This window comes from Podarcis tiliguerta, assembly GCF_965153285.1.
Source record: "Podarcis tiliguerta genome assembly, chromosome: 7".
In the NCBI taxonomy this organism is placed as follows: Eukaryota; Metazoa; Chordata; class Lepidosauria; order Squamata; family Lacertidae; genus Podarcis; species Podarcis tiliguerta.
In genome coordinates, this window is record NC_139540.1 from 13,736,952 (window position 1) to 13,753,887 (window position 16,936).

The following is a 16,936-nucleotide window of genomic DNA, read 5'->3' on the forward strand; positions in this document are numbered from 1 at the left end:
TCATGTATGTATACGCAGAACCATGCAGTCCTAGTACCAAGCCCTGTCATTCGATATCCTCCCCCAAACAACTCGGTGAATGGCTGTGTACAGTATTATATAACTTGCACAATTATATAACTTACTAGTAAATGAAGCTTGCATTCCACAAGCATAAATACACATTCCTGGTTGATACTGAAAGTGCGTATAGCCCCAAACTTAAGCTAGTAGAAGCAACAAAACTCCTACACCCTGACATTCTGTCCAGTATGCGGTTTTGGCTCACTCTCTGTTGGAATGCTCCTGGCCTGTTTTATAAGAAAACTTTTTTGCTTCTGGGATTTACTAGAAGCAAAATACCACATTTTCAATAGCATGTTCTACTTAAGGCATACTTAAGTACAGACAAGAGTGGGGCCATACTTTTAGCCCCGGCCCCGACATTGGGTGATTTTTAAAATATAGCAACCCTGTGTTATGCACAACTGCCTGTATAGAAAGTGTGAGATTTTGTGTGTGTTTAGCAGCTGCCTATAGTTGGGGCGCCTGGCCAACCTGATGTTAAAACTACACAAGTTATTATTTAAATTACATATTTTAGACAAACCCTTAACTAATAACCAAGCAAGTTTTTCCAGCAATGGTAATTTTTAAAATAACGCATTGGAACAATATACATCAATGTTACAACCTTACAAATTCTTTTTCTATATTGTAATTGTATTATTATTTCACTTGGATGAACCAAAAGAAACACAAGGGGTGACCACGAAGGATTGTTTTGAAACCTGTGGACCTTCTTTTGATCTCAGCAAAGTCAATCTCAGTTCCCCTTGCTTCTGGGCATGAAGTCTCATAAAAGAGCTATGCAATCTTAGGCAATCTATTTCATAATATGGGTGCGCAATACTGTTGCCTAGTCAGACAGATTCAGCAAACAGTGGTTTATTATAAAACAGAAGTGGAGCCGAAAAGAAAAAAGTATGCAAATTGCAAAATATAGATTTTTCTTAGGCAGATACTTTATTTGCTGCATGACTAAGAAAATAATTACTAAGCAGGACCCCCCAAAAGAGATATTTATGGGGGCACTTCATTTTTTAAAACCTTGCCCCTTCATGATTGGGTAATGGGTATCAATCCACTGTTGATAGTACAAACCAATATCTTAAAAGTCAGAGAGTAATCGAGGTAGGGGTTGTAAAAGATACATCAGGAGAGAGCGTGCAAGACATCGCACACCCAACTTGTAATTACTGTGGTCTCCCTGGAAACATGAATAATTACCATGGAGACAGGCAGGCAAATAATACCCACCAAAATATTTTTTTTTTTTGGGGGGGGGGGACCTCCTGAAAAGACATGGTCAGGGAAAAAGAATGACAGATGCCTCCTTGTTTGTGACAGGTGAGATTAAGTGGAGGGAATTTAATTTTGCTGGTTTCCCAAAATGGGAGTGTGGGGCATTGTAAAATGCCATTTACCATGTCAAGGAAATTCAGTACAATAACACACCTGTTATCTATTTTTAAGGAGCGAATGTGATAAATGTGCCTTTATTTTAGAAGTTAGTGTGTTGCAGATTACGTACATGCTAAATTTTAGCTTACTGTGTGGCCGGGAAGAACCATTCTCTCTCTCCCCACCACCATTTTTTGCCTTGAGAGGCTGGCCATATCCGGAATACTGCAGTATTTGCTCCAAAACAGCTTTTTTTGCCCGATTTTGCCCAAAAAGCTCAGTAACTTTGGCCAAGACTAAAGGGGAAAAAAAGGAAGAAGCCCAACAACTTTGCCAAAAAAAATCAACAACTTTTCTGCCTGGATTTTCACTGTTTGAAACATGGCACATTTTTAGTCCCTAATTTTGAATGAGTTCTAAACAGATCCATATTTTAGTTTTTTGGTTTGGGGGTGAGGATCTTGGATATTTGTGGCAAATTTTTGGGCACTAGCCCAGTGTGAAACCCTAATACCTCTTCTGTAATTCTGTCTGAGAATCAGTAAGACTCAACTGTGTATACATACTGTAATTATAAGTTTCTGTGTTGCTTCTGTTGCAAAAGCAAAGCTGCTAAGTCATGCTGACACTAGGAAGAATCATTTTTGAATGACAAATCCCCGTGAATTTTCAGGACAGATCTGTTATTTATTCATTTACGTATTTATAAAAAATATTTATATACTGTACTGCTGTATCTTAAAAATATATCACAGTGTTTTGCAACAATACAAACCAGACAATAAAATAATAAAAAAGCTAAAAGCAAGTTAAAAGCAAATGATCCTCAGGGTCCCTTCCTACTCTAGAATTCTATGAGTCTATGAGATTATTGTGGATGATGTACTCTTAAATGGCTGCATAGGACTGGCGGAATAGAAAAGTTTTCAGCAAGCGTTTAAAAGATGGCACAGAAGGCAGCCACTGAATCTCTATTGGCAAGGTGTTCCACAGGACTTGGCCGATGACACTCAATGCTTGGTTTCTCATAGCTGCCAAATGAGCTTCAGAGCTTCACCAACTTAGGGAACGACCAGAGATGCTCTTGCAGATGATCTCAGTAATCAAGCTGGAATATAAAGGTTCAGGTTCAGTGGCAGACTTGGGTACAATGGTGCCCTGTGTGAGGCGAACCCCCCCCCCATCCCTGCACTGCCTTCCCAAAGATGGGCAAGGAGGCACCTACTGTAGCTTTGGAAAGGAAAGGCTTGAGGGCTTTGCCAAAGCCCTAGAGCCCTCCCACCTCCTTCTCAAAGCTGGAAAAGTCCTAACTAGGCTTTGGGAAGGAAGTGGAAGACTCTGGGACCTTGCCAGAGTCTCACACCTCCTTCCCAAAGCCCAGCTCCACACATACAGGTCTTTGAGACAGCGCCCTCTTGACTCGGCACCCATGATTTGCACAGCCCTAAATCCTCCCCTCACCTCATGAGAAGAGAAGACTCACTGGAAAAGACCCTGATGTTGGGAAAGATGGAGGGCACAAGGAGAAGGGGACGACAGAGGACGAGATGGTTAGACAGTGTTCTCGAAGCTACAAACATGAATCTGACCAAACTGCGGGTGGCAGTGGAAGACAGGAGTGCCTGGCGTGCTCTGGTCCATGGGGTCACGAAGAGTCGGACACGACTGAACGACTAAACAACAACAACAAATCCTCCCCTGTTCAGGTGGTCCCTGAGGTATCCTGAACCCAAGTTGTAAAGGGATTTGAAAATCAATACAAGGACCTTGAAGCTGGTTCGGTAGCAGATGAGCACCCAGTGCAGATGCTTTATCAAGAGTGTCCCATTGGCAATCAGGCCACGGCATTCTACACCAGCTAGAGTTTCCGAACCAGACCCAAGGACAACCCCACATACAGCGCATTGCAGTGATCTAGACCCAAGGTTACCAATGCATGGACTGCAGTGGGCAGACTATTCCTGTTCAGAAATGGTGGTAGTTGGTGAACCAAATCAAGCTGGTTAAAGGCACTCATAGCCACAGAGGACACTTGGGCCTCTAGGGGCAAATTGGTATCCACAAGTAACCCCAAACTACACACTTGCTCCTTCAGAGGGTGTGCAACCCCATCCAGAGCAGGTAACTTGCCAATTTCCTGAACACGGGAACAACCCACGCAAAGAGCCTCCATATACCCATGATTCAAACACAGTTTATGGGCCCTCACCCAGTCCACCACTTCATTCAGACACCTATCCAAAACTTTCACAGCCTCTCTGGATTCAGATGTTATGAAGAAGTAGAGCTGCGTGTCATCCGCATTCTGGTGACACCTAGCTCCAAAACATCTAATGACCGCATCCAACGGCTTCGTATAGATATTAAACAGCACTGGGGAGAGAATAGTATCCTGTGGAAGCCCATACAGCGGTTCTCAACCTGTGGGTCCCAAGATGTTGGACTACAACTCCCATCATCCCTGAGCTCTGGTCTTGCTAGCTAGGGGTGATGGGAGTCGTAGTTCAACAACATCAGGGGACCCACAGATTGAGAAAGGCTGCTACAAATGTTTCCAAGTGTGGAATTGGGGTGGAAGGTGCCTGTCACAAATTATCCACTCAAGTCCTGAAACAAAGTAGCCCAAACATTTTAACTTCACTGGTAAAGCTGGCAATACTAACCTGTATAGCCAATGTTGCTTTAATGGTATCATGATCATCAATGTAATAACCTCAGTGCTTGTTCAGCAAAAAATGTGTGTGTTGGATTTTGATATGATCGCTGCATGCATCTTATGTGAGAGTGATTAATCATGCAAGCAAAGCATTCATCAAAAGTTGAGAAATGGACTAAAACTGAAAAATAGGGTGTTTACACAAGTGGAACAAATGGCAAAGAAGGACACTGGAGAGATGCATCTCACCTGACGCATCAGTTGGTCCAGGCAATAGCCGGAACACTGCAGTCGAAAGCAGTGTCTGGGTGGAAATCGCAGGAATGTCTGGGGAAATCCAGACGTATGGCAACTTTGGGTATCAATAAGTTTTGTGCCCAGATTGTCACTTTTTGAAATATGGCAACCCTACTCAATAGCAACCACAAGAAACGTCCCAGCATCACACTCAGCAACCAACATATCAACATTGAAACTTTTGTGCAAAAGTGTATAGCATTTCATTCATTCAGCGGTCATGCATTTTATACCTCTGTTTTGCCACAAGGTGGTAGGCTTGTTTCACATGAAGAAAAATGGTTCTAGAAACTGAAGTGCAATTTAACATGGGCAGTCTCTCAAAAGCAAACATAAAAATGCAAGAGAGAAAAATACATAATAAAAACAGGAACAAAGCAAAAAAAAAAAAAACAAACAAACAAAAGAAAAAAACAAAAAAACCCCAAACAAAAGAAACAAAACAAAAACCCCAACAACCCATAAACCAAAGAAAATCACTCTTCTCAATGGTCAAAGCCAGAGCTTGGAGCAGAGTTTTGCAGTGTGAGCTAGAAGGTAGCAAGAAAGAGATTTACAGCAACGTCTGAAAGCAGTGTTTGATTTCTCTTTGAATCCAAGGCTGTGGCTATGGGAGAAACAAGACCCTTTTGTGGTGTTAATGCTGTGAACCCCTTCAACGAATCAAATATCATGGAGAAACCACAGTCTCCGCTGTGCCTCTTTCCCAAAAAACACACAAACCTTAGCTAAGCTCCTGGAACCCCTAGAATCTCTCGCCACTCAGAGAATCAGGTGACGTGCAACAATATTTAGGAAATGAACATTAACTGCTAATCAGCAGTGTTCCTTCAGACATCACAGTGATTCTACATTGAGAGTAAATGCCATGGGTGATTGGGTGCAATGCATTTGCATTCCAAATAGATGGTGTTTGTGAAGCCATTTGATCAGGAGAGCCAAAATGCACTGTCTGAGCTCATAATTGCTATGGAGAAGCATAGAATTACTATCCGGAGAAGAAATGAGCTTCAGGCTCATTCAGCGCAAGGAGCAGGTGGCGCTGTGATCTAAACCACTGAGCCTCTTGGGTTGGCTAATTGGAAGGTCAGCTGTTCAAATCCGCCTGATGGGATAAGCTCCTGTTGCTCTGTCCCAGCTTCTGTCAACCTAGCAGTTCGAGAGCACGCCAGTGCAAGTAGATAAATAGGTACCACTGCGGTGGGAAGGTAAACTGTGTTTCCGTGCTCTCTGGTTTCTGTCACAGTGTTCCATTGCACCGGAAGCGGTTTAGTCATGCCAGCCACATCACCCAGAAAGCTGTCTGTGGACAAACGCCGGCTCCCTTGGCCTGAAAGCGAGATGAACACCACACCCCATAGTCACCTTTGAGTGGACTTCACCGTCCAGGGGTCCTTTTCCTTTACCTTACCCCAGGAAAAGCAGCAAAAGTTTGCCAACTCCTTTTGTATTGGAAGTTAGGAACAGACTAGATCAGTCCCCTGTAGATCTTGTCCACATTTTTGTGCTTCTGTTAAGATTGCATATTTTTAGACCGGGGGAAGAGGAGAGTGTTGCTTTATAGCACTGCTGATTTTCCACGAGGTGTTAAAGAACAACCAGGTTACATCCATATGGTGCTTCCGACCTACGCTTCCCATATGGCTATGCAAAAGTTTGTTTGGGTAAATGCCCTGTCGCTAAATGATTATCACCACAGGATGAAATTAATCTGCACAGAAGGGTGTGACTACTGTTGCTACTTCAGAAGCTGTTCAAGAAGCAGAGTGTGAAACCACTTCTCTTGAGTTTTATGTGGGGCTCTTTAGCTTTGGCAGTTCTTACGGTGGCTGGAAAAGACACTTGTATGAAGATGAGTGGATTTTTGTGACATGAGATGGCTGTGCCAATTTTAAACCAAGAACCAGGAAGCAGAAACAGGGATTGATTTCCCCAAGTGTATCTTGAGACAAACGGGATGCGGGTGGTGCTGTGGGTTAAACCACAGAGCCTAGGACTTGCCGATCAGAAGGTCGGCAGTTTGAATCCCCTTGACAGGGTGAGTTCCCATTGCTCAGTCCCTGCTCCTGCCAACCTCCAGTTCGAAAGCACGTCAAAGTGCAAGTAGATAAATAGGTACCGCTTCAGTGGGAAGGTAAACGGTGTTTCCGTGCACTGCTCTGGTTTGCCAGAAGTGGCTTAGTCATGCTGGTCACATGACCCGGAAGCTGTGCCGGCTCCCTCAGCCAAGAAAGCGAGATGAGCGCCGCAACCCCAGAGTCGGTCACGACTGGACCTATTGGTCAGGGGTCCCTTTAGCTTTACCTATCTTGAGACAAAATAAATATACTGGTGTACCCATTCCTATGTTAAAACATAATGGATGCATCCCTGGTCAATAGCATGGAGTTTTCTGTATAAAAACAAGCCATGAGGACCAGACCTTATAAAACTGGCATACTGTGGTTCATTTCTGCCTGAAGGAAGGCAAGACATAAATGTAACACATTAAAAAGAAAACACTCTGTGAGGAAGACAGATATTACTTTTTGGTTTATTGGCTGCTGTATAGAATGACCTCCATATGAAATCAGTAGAGAAGTTCATAGATACTTTATGACTTACCCAAAGGCAGTGTTCTCAGTTGGAATTCTTTCTTTTCATCTTTGCTTGCAAATAAAGCCCTCTAGGTGAAGGGAAGAATGGAATCAGCTTTCTCAAATTAAGTCATACCAGGAATGTGGGGGCGGGCAATATAATTTTTTTAAATTGCCTCTGAATAACTTTTAAAAGCACATCCAGCTCCAAACCATATTCTGCACTTTCTAGGACACTTTGGGTCACAGTTTTTAAGGAGGGAAAAAGCTACTCTTCATTTCATCTTTCCCTGTGCTCCTCCAGTATACTAGCCAAAGAGAAAGCTCTCATATAAAAACATTTGTCTATTTAATTAATGTATATTCTGCTTAATATTTCAACCAAAATCTAACCAAAAGGAAACGATAAGAAAATTACAATGCAAATTCTGCATTCAGAATCAAACAAGAATGATGCTGCTACTCGTAATAGTTCCACATTTTAAGCAAGATAATTAAACAGGGACCCAAGGCAGCTTACAGATAAAAATAAGAACAATTAAAAACACAGGGGGAAACAAACAATCATAGTGTCTGGAGTGTCTGGAGGCGGTTGGAGGATGGATGGCGGCTAACAGATTGAGATTGAATCCTGACAAGACAGAAGTACTGTTTCTGGGGGACAGGAGGCGGGCAGGTGTGGAGGATTTCCTGGACCTGAATGGTGCAACTGTGCCCCTGAAGGACCAGGTGCGCAGCCTGGGAGTCATTTTGGACTCACAGCTGTCCATGGAGGCACAGGTTAAATCCATGTCCAGGGCAGCTGTGTACCAGCTCCATCTGGTACGCGGGCTGAGACCCTATCTGCCTGCGGACTGCCTCGCCAGAGTGGTGTATGCTCTGGTTATCTCCTGCTTGGACTACTGCAATGCGCTCTACATGGGGCTACCTTTGAAGGTGACCCGGAAACTACAACTAATCCAGAACGCAGCAGCCAGACTAGTGACTGGGAGCGGCCGCCGAGACCATATAACACCGGTCTTGAAAGACCTACATTGGCTCCCAGTACGTTTCCGAGCACAATTCAAAGTGTTGGTGCTGACCTTTAAAGCCCTAAACAGCCTTGGTCCAGTATACCAAAAGTGCGCTGGAACAAGATGTCTTCCTTCACCTGCTGGCAGAAGGACAAGGAGGGAGCCAACCTAACTTCTCTAGGAAGGGAGTTGCAGTGTCGGGGGGCAGCCACCAAAAAGGCCCTCTTGGTGTTGCTTCTTGCCATCCACTTGCACAGGAACGAGGAACCTATTGCCCTCCGGAAGCTGTTAAGACTACAACTCCCATAATCCCTGACCACTGGCCACGCTGGATGGGGCTGATGGGAACTGGAGGCCAACTGTATCTGGAAAGCCACACATTCCCAACGCTGCACTAGCATATCCATCACCCTGTGGCATTTTCTGTGTTGACCGTATTTCCTTGCACTCCCCAACCCTATGGCAGATGAGATGCTTTTAAAGATTACTTAGAGATCTTTACAATTCAAGCAAATCATTTCTTCTAGATGCTATCTGAATGGCTGGCTGATTTTAGGTCTCCCTTCTCCAGCATCTCCCTGTGTCCTGGCTCACATTGTTCAGAAAAGTCCCTGGAGAGGTTTTGTGGGTCACTGATGGCTGCTGTGGAGGGGTGGGGAGAGGAAGGAAAATGAAACTTCTATCAACTTCTTTAAGTTAAGTTAACTTCTATCAACTTCTTTAAGTTAACTTTTTAAAGGAACAAGCCCCTACTTATCTTCTATGCAACCTCATAAAATGTTTGAAAACCAGCCAGGTTACCTCCTTCCACGCCAATCACATTGCTTCATCATTCCAAGATCTTTTATTTGCATCTACAGTATGTAATTTGCTAGTGATGATTGGGAGAATTGCCTTGCTGGGATTTTCACCTGTTGAAATGAATGTGTCAGTGGGCTGCCAATCTAAAGTGAGCTTGGAAAAGTGCTTGCTACTTTACCCACACAAACCCTAACAGAAGCTATGTGTGGCAGGCAGAAATTCAACAGATGCAACCTTCCCAATCACCGTGTCTCCATGCCAGGAACAGGGCGATGGAATTTTGAATTCTGCACATTAATATCAATGTGATCATTCTCTCTCCCTAAGGTGGCTGGATGGCGTCTTGTGCACCTCCTTCTGGCAAATCCTGCAGCCAAGCTGATGAAAATATATTGCTCTGCTTTCCTTTGGACCACATCAACGAGGCTGGGGGGGGTGTGTCTTGTCATCTGGGCAGTCCAGGACCTCCATACACGCTGTCCAGGCTTGTGTCCCAGAGAGGTCAGTGCTGCTAATGAAGCAAAAACAAAGCAGGAGGCAGCAGTTATGACTTACTGGTCTCTCCAGCCACAGCAGCCACTGTGATTCTCCAGGAGTTGAACTTCACCCCCAGAGGCACACTCCATTGTCTTTCGAGATAGAGGGGTGCCAGCAACAGCGGCAAGAGTATTGTTAGCCCAGAAATGGAAGCAAGAAGAAATTCCGATGAAAGAAGAATAGCAGACGAAGTTAACGGACTACTCAGAATTGGACAAAATGACAGGAAGGATTCGAAACCTGCGGGACCAGAGATTTACAGAAGATTGGAAGAAGTATATGAATTATTTGAAGAGCAACTGTAATCAACAAATTACACTAGTAGGACTACAAGAAGCTTTCTAAGGAGAAATATACGGTGTTACAAAGTAGAAAAAGATAGAGAACTTGGTTATGCGTTTGAAATGTAATGGGGAAAATAAGAAATGCATACTAAGAGATTAGATTGGAAAATTTTCAGACAGGACTGATGGAAGTCAAAAAAATTGAATAAGATGTAAAAGTATGTTTAATTACTGTTGAAAATGATATGTTAAAAAACTAGTGTGTGTATATATATATATATATATGAGATAGAAGGGTGCCAACAACTGCACTGTATTCCCATGGGGCCAATTCAGTTGTTAAAGCACTTCCATGTAGGAAATACTCAGGCTACACTTGGTGGGGGCCCTTTCACAGCCTGAGGGCTGCATTTTCCCTCAGGAGGCTGTGCACTTTTCTTCCATGGAAGTTTTTAAGCAGAAGTTGGATGGCCACCTGTCAGGGATGCTTTAGTTGAGATTCCTGCATTGCAGGGGGCTGGACTAGATGACCCTGGGAGTCCCTTCCAACTCTACAATTCTACCAGAAGCCATATGGGTTTCTGATTTGATTTGATTTGAGGTTCCCAATCCTTGGGCTGCAATATTCCAGTTTACACTGTACAGTGGAACCTCTACTTACAACCATAATCTGTTCTGGAGGGGGGGTTGAAAGGAAGCAGCCGATCGGTAAGCGATCGGGAGGGAGATAAGGGATGCTAGCAATAAAGGAGGCTGCCTGGGAGTGGGGAGGTAAAAGCCCATGGATCCTCAGCATGTCCATGGCTATAGCCTGCACCAAAGAAATCACACATTCACTGTTTTGTGGGGCCGCAATGGCGCAAAAACATGGTTACAAAGCACGGCTCCACATGGATTCTCAGGATTTTTGTATTGGGCTACACCAAACTCACTGTCAAATCATACGTCTGTGGCCACAGCATGAACCACAATAATCATACATCCACTGTTTCGTTCAGAATATTTTTTTTCTTGTTTTTCTCCTCTAAAAACTAGGTGCGTCTTATGGTCAGGTGCGTCTTATGGAGCGAAAAATATGGTACATTACCTGGCTTGGTTGCCTTGCCCCTGCAACCTCCCCAACCTTCCATTGCGAAACTGTCACCTGCAGATGTGTCATCATTTGCACATGCGCAAAGGCTGCCTCAAATGTGCACACCTCAGCTTAACTGCGAAATGACCGTGGCTTTCTTTTTCAAATTGAATGGAAGTTTGGTTTGAGGAAAGATACATCAAACGGCAGTATTTCTTGAGAAACTGCAGGATTGGTAGGAATTATTGCTAACGTCATGTGTACACAGCTTGCAATACCAGCAGGGGGAGCGCCCTGGAACCAGAGTTCTGAGAAAAAAGAGCACACTGGAAAGCTGAAAGGCATCTATCTCATCAAAACGTTCAATGTCATGGACTGAGAATCAGAGTAGAAAGAATGGATTAAAGAGGCGTACGATAAAATGTCGTTTTAAAACCCCATTCAAGTACCTGACCTAAACTTGTTTGAACTCAAAATACCAGAGGGCCAGATCAACGCCCACTTTTTCTTTTCTCTCATTCTTTTCCTTTCTCCCCTGAAGGCTGAACAAATTACAAAGCATTCACTTTAAAATAAAGAGCGCTCGTGACATCTGTAACTGAGAACTCAGCATTAATTCACTGCAGCTGTTGTACCTGAAAGGAAAAAATATGTGCCTTTGCAGCATCGAAAGCCAGTGCTTCTCATCCGATGGCTGAGCCGAATGAAAGATGTAACACCACTTATGGTCACCAGAAAAGCAGCAGGAAAATGCCATCTGGATGGTCTGAGTTCTCCCAAGACACTTCCTTTCTAGGAAAAAGAGCTCCAGAATAAAATGAAATAAAATTTGGCGATGTATAAAAATAGGTTGTCCAGATGCTTAGAGAATGGCACATAGCTGACACACACAACTGGATTCCAGCACATTTATGGATGCCCTGTGCAAGCTGTCTGACAATCAGTGGGAAATAAACACATCCCACCTCTCTGATAGGGCAGCTGTACCCTTTTTACTGTGTAGGCAGACAGCTTCTAGAGCAGGAACATGGCCCTTCAGAGGTTGTTGAACTCCAGCTCCCATTCAGCATGACCAGTGTTCATGACTGCTGGGAGCTGTAGTCCAACAACATCTGAAAAGGCCACAAGTTCCCCATCCGTGGAGGGCACCGTGCTCACCTGGTGCCCTCCAGATGTTTTGGACTGTCCTTGATTAATGGTATCTGATTTATTTATTTTAAAAAATCAAGCTGCTGTTCACTACCATTAGTTCCAAAGCAGGGTATGATGTCACTAAAAGAGGAGTAAAATACATAGTAATATACAGTGGTACCTTGGGTTACATACACTTCAGGTTACATACACTTCAGGTTGCAGACTCCGCTAACCCAGAAATAGTACCTCGGGTTAAGAACTTTGCTTCAGGATGAGAACAGAAATCGTGCTCCGGCGGGGCGGTAGCAGCAGGAGGCCCATTAGCTAAAGTGGTGCTTCAGGTTAAGAACAGTTTCAGGTTAAGAACGGACCTCCGGAACGAATTAAGTACTTAACCCGAGGTACCACTGTGGCAACAAAACACACCATTGTAAACAGTCTTCGTTTGGCATCAGTTTGTCTCGGGAGACAATGGAGGAGCGAGTCTTTGTGGGTGATTTCAAACTGTTGGAAGATTACAGCACCTGCTGTGGCTGTAGAGACCGATGTTGGAGACACATGTTCATTGCAGCTGGAGCAGATGAAGGCATCCAGATGTGCTGCTGCAGATGCATCAAGGTGTTTCTTCTCTCTGCACTCAGCCCAGCGGGCATCCCTCTTCTGGTCACTGCTATGGATGCATGCCTGACTGTCTGTCTCCAGGCACTGTGGTCGTCTGCAAGGGATTCCCATATGGCACAGTTGATGTTGCCAGCCTTCACGTCATGTCTGCAGACATCTATTGGCAAAACCTATTGGTGTTTCGCAACTTTCTGACTAGTGGCAGGACCTTAGCCAGACCTAGCAGAGTAAACGCAGAGTTCACGAAAGCGATAGGCAACTTGGCTGCAGACAGGTTGGACGAAGCAGGAACCAGGAACTTGTAGTTAGGTGTTTATTATACACAGTGGACTATTTACAGGAACAGAACAGAACACGGATCTTTAGCTAGCTCTCATACACAACTCACAACTCTCAACCTCCAACTCCTACACCGACACTCGTACTAGTTAAAGGTAAAGGTACCCCTGCCCGTACGGGCCAGTCTTGCCAGACTCTAGAGTTGTGCGCTCATCTCACTCTAAAGGCCGGGAGCCAGTGCTGTCCGAAGGCACTTCCGGGTCACGTGGCCAGCATGACAAGCTGCATCTGGCGAGCCAGCGCAGCACACGGAACGCCGTTTACCTTCCCGCTGGTAAGCGGTCTCTATTTATCTACTTGCACCCGAGAGTGCTTTCAAACTGCTAGGTTGGCAGGCGCTGGGACCGAACGACGGGAGCGCACCCCGCCGCAGGGATTCGAACCGCCGACCTTTCGATTGGCAAGTCCTAGGTGCTGAGGCTTTAACCCACAGCGCCACCCACGTCCCATTCGTACTAGTTAGTAGGCCATTAATCATTATTCCCTTCAGAGAGCTTGACCAATCATGGAGCTGTCTCCATGCCTCTGTATTACCAGGCAGAGTTACTCCTTCACATTGCCTCTTGGCTGTCTGGCAAACCTTAATTGACTCTGTGTGAGTAGCTACACGTATTCAGATTCCCAACAACATCTTTGTAACACAGCTGGTCTGCCAACAAGCCTGGTGCCTGAAGCCAGCTCCCCATAGAGCACATCCATTGGGATCCTGCCATCTTTCATTCTGCGGAGGTGACCAAGCCAGTGTAGACGTTGCTGAGAAAGGAGTGACACACCTATTTAACCATATGGTTAACAGAATTAACGTACCTATTTAACCACAACGCAACCCAAGACTGGGTGAACAAGTGAGTCTTTAGTTTGTGCTGAAAGCCTGGCACCAAGCGCAACTGAGTTGTGAGTTATGTTGATCATTAAATGATGATTGTCATGGGAGGATTACACAATGAACAGCGGGCTACAAGTTGAAGGAAATAAATAAATAAACCAAAATAAAGAAATGAAATGAGTAGGACACCCTTCCAAGCTCATATATTTAAGAGCTTCCAAGAATGGGATCCAAAAGCAGAAACAATAATTATAGGCAACAGGCAATTAATTGTTAAAAATTGCCTAATAGCCCTTTTAACAAAGGGAAGAAGTACTTGATGAATCATATTTCCGTGTACCATCAGTCTGGGAAGCGTACATATTTAAGTCTAACCTCACCACACCTTTCTTTTATCTTTCATCTTTTAAAAACAGGTTAGTCTTCTTACAGGGCAGAATGTCATGACTCCGTTAGAAGAGGAGACTTATTTATTTCCTTTTGTGTACGTAACCACATAAATTTGCTTTTGCATACACATCTGCATAATTGCCTCAAATTGTAACAGAAAGTAATTTGCATGACTGCCCACAAATCCTGACAATTTGCATGGTATTAAGTTGCCAGCTTTCGAACGGCCTTCTGTAGTTGTCCATTTATTAGCCGTTTGATCTACAGCAATGAGGACGGCCTCCACTAGCATGGTGTCGGCCAGATGTTTTGTACTATAATTCCCATCAGCCCCTGCTGATACAAGGCTGTAGCCTTGTAAACATAATCTTCTGCAAATCCTTGGCCATATGCTAGTGCCCTATTAGCCTGTTGGATAATCTACCCCTGGTCAAAAACAGCTTTGATCTCAAGTGTCAGTAAAATCAATCAAGAGGAGGGACTTTTACAGATGTTCTGACTATTCTGAACTTATTCACAGATGATCTGAATGAAGCTTGTGGACCAATGGATCACAGTTTGAGGACCCCCACTATACATAGTGCTATGTATCCTGCGATGAGGCTACATTTTAATATTTTAATGTTCCATTATTTTAATGTTGTATTTTACTTTTGTTTTTAAGTTGTAATCATTCATCTTGTTTTTATTATTGCTTGTAAGCCGCTCTGAGCCTGGCCTTGGCTGGGGAGGGCGGGGTATAAATAAAAAATTATTATTATTATTATTATTATTATTATTATTGGGGTTTTTTTTAGGCTGAATGTCTTCCCCCAGCCTTCTAATTCTTTGAACAGCCAGGCAAGCTTCCTGGTAAGGTTATGGGCTGTTAAGGGAACAAAGGAAAAGGCTCTGTGTTAGATGGCAAATCCCACCCCCCCCAACCTCAACTCAAGGGTAGTTAGAAAGACAAAGCCAGAACTGAGAGCAAAGAGTTGGAGCGATGTGAGCTAGAAGCAAAGTAGCAAGCAAGGAAGAGATATAAACAGCAATGTGTGATTTCTGTTTGAATCCAAGGCTTCAGCTATGGGGGAAGCAATGCCCTGAGAACCTCTTGATGAGGTAGCCTGTAAATATTGTAATTAAACAAATAAATATAAGTCCGCCAATGTGAATTCACCGTGTTATCTGTTGGTATCAGTGGTGGGAACCTGAAAAAACAGAGGGGAGGGGGAATGCAAGGAAGAAGGGCTGGCTGATTGGGACACTGACCCGGAGCACTGAATAATGCAACATTTTGTGATTTACTGCTTCTCCTGAAAAGGTTATTAAGGCTTGCATTGACTTTATACATAGCAATTAAGAAGCAAAACAGTGACTAACAAACTGTAAGCAAAACAACTCCCCGAAGGATGTTGAATTGGCTGCTGAAGTTACATAGGCCTTCATGCTCCTGCTTTCTCCGATAACCTTGGTGAAAGGTAACAGCTACAACAGCTGACGAAGATAATTCCGCTGGGTGAAGGGCCTGATAAGAGAGCTGCTGTTCCCTGAGGCTTGCCGCAAGGGAGGTTTCAGTCAGAGAATGGGGTGGGTTGAGTGAGGCAGGAGCACTGGAGGGTTCTGGGAGATTGGTGTTTTGCATATGAGGCTTAATTTGTGTGAGGGCTGCATCTAGTATCTGGGAACTCAGCCAGGGATCCTCTTTGCAATTGTCTTGGCGCCGATGAGCGGTTGATGATGTTTGCAAGAATGCCTCTGAGCATTTTCAAAGTGCCTGTCTTTCCTCACACTGTTGAGCAGCCACAGTACCCTATGCAGAAAGTACTGCTTCCAAGTAAGCTTGAGCTTCAGCACCAAGCAGGGTTGAGCCTTTTAGAATAGATAGGCTGGTTCCATGAATGGCCAATGCATTTTGTTGCAGCTGTGCAACTGCACCCCTTTTGTTGTTGTTGTTTAGTCATTTAGTCATGTCCGACTCTTCGTGACCCCATGGACCAGAGCACGAAAGGCACTCCTGTCTTCCACTGCCTCCCGCTGTTTGGTCAAACTCATGCTGGTATCTTCAAGAACACTGTCCCACCATCTCGTCCTCTGCCGTCCCCTTCTCCTTGTGCCCTCCATCTTTCCCAACATCAGGGTCTTTTCCAGGGAGTATTCTCTTCTCATGAGCTGGCCAAAGTATTGGAGCCTCAACTTCAGGATCTGTCCTTCCAGTGAGCACTCAGGGCTGATTTCCTTAAGAATGGAGAGGTTTGATCTTCTTGCAGTCCATGGGACTCTCAAGAGTCTCCTCCAGCACCATAATTCAAAAGCATTCATTCTTCGGCTGATGCATCACTGCTGGGAAAACCACCTCTTAGATACTGCCTAACCTTTATAAAGGCCAAAGTCATTTGAGGCAACACTTACTTTCCCTGGAATCTTTGTCCCTTAACCCTAGAGGAGTGTGACCTACTTTTGAAAATCATTATTTCTTTAGGCAGGATTCCACTCTGGACATGCTCAGGTGCAATCCCCTCGTCTTCCTCCAGCATGCTGCAGAAGGCTGACCCTCAGCAGCCATAATTCATCCTAACTGATTCTGGGATCGAGCCCTTGCTTTATAAAAAAAACAGCAGTCTGTGGAACACTCATCCAAAAAGAGGCACGAGAAAGAGAAGGAATTTGACTCCAACTCCCATCAGCCCCGGCCACTGTGGCCGAAAGCCCGGGGCTGATGGGAGCTGTAGTCCATCCACATCTTGCACGAAGGGCAGGAAGGTGGTCTGTTGAGGGTGAGGAGAGGCGGAGCCCCTGCCAGACCCTGTCCCTTTGATTGGTTACCAAGACCAGTTTTAGCCGCCGTATTGGTGGAGAGGGAGCGGCCGGGGTCTGTCAAGGTGCATGGCGCGGCACGCCAGTCTTGTCACTCAGACTCCACAACGTTCGTTAATCGGCGGGCGGGAGGGAGCGAGGGGGGACGACG

General features: G+C 44.7%; 1 long non-coding RNA gene across 1 annotated transcript in view; it reads right to left on the reverse strand.

The window, feature by feature from the left end:
- Positions 1 to 16,936, reverse strand: part of LOC310682246 — a 244,324-nt gene that overhangs the window by 180,369 nt on the left and 47,019 nt on the right. The window lies entirely within an intron of this gene.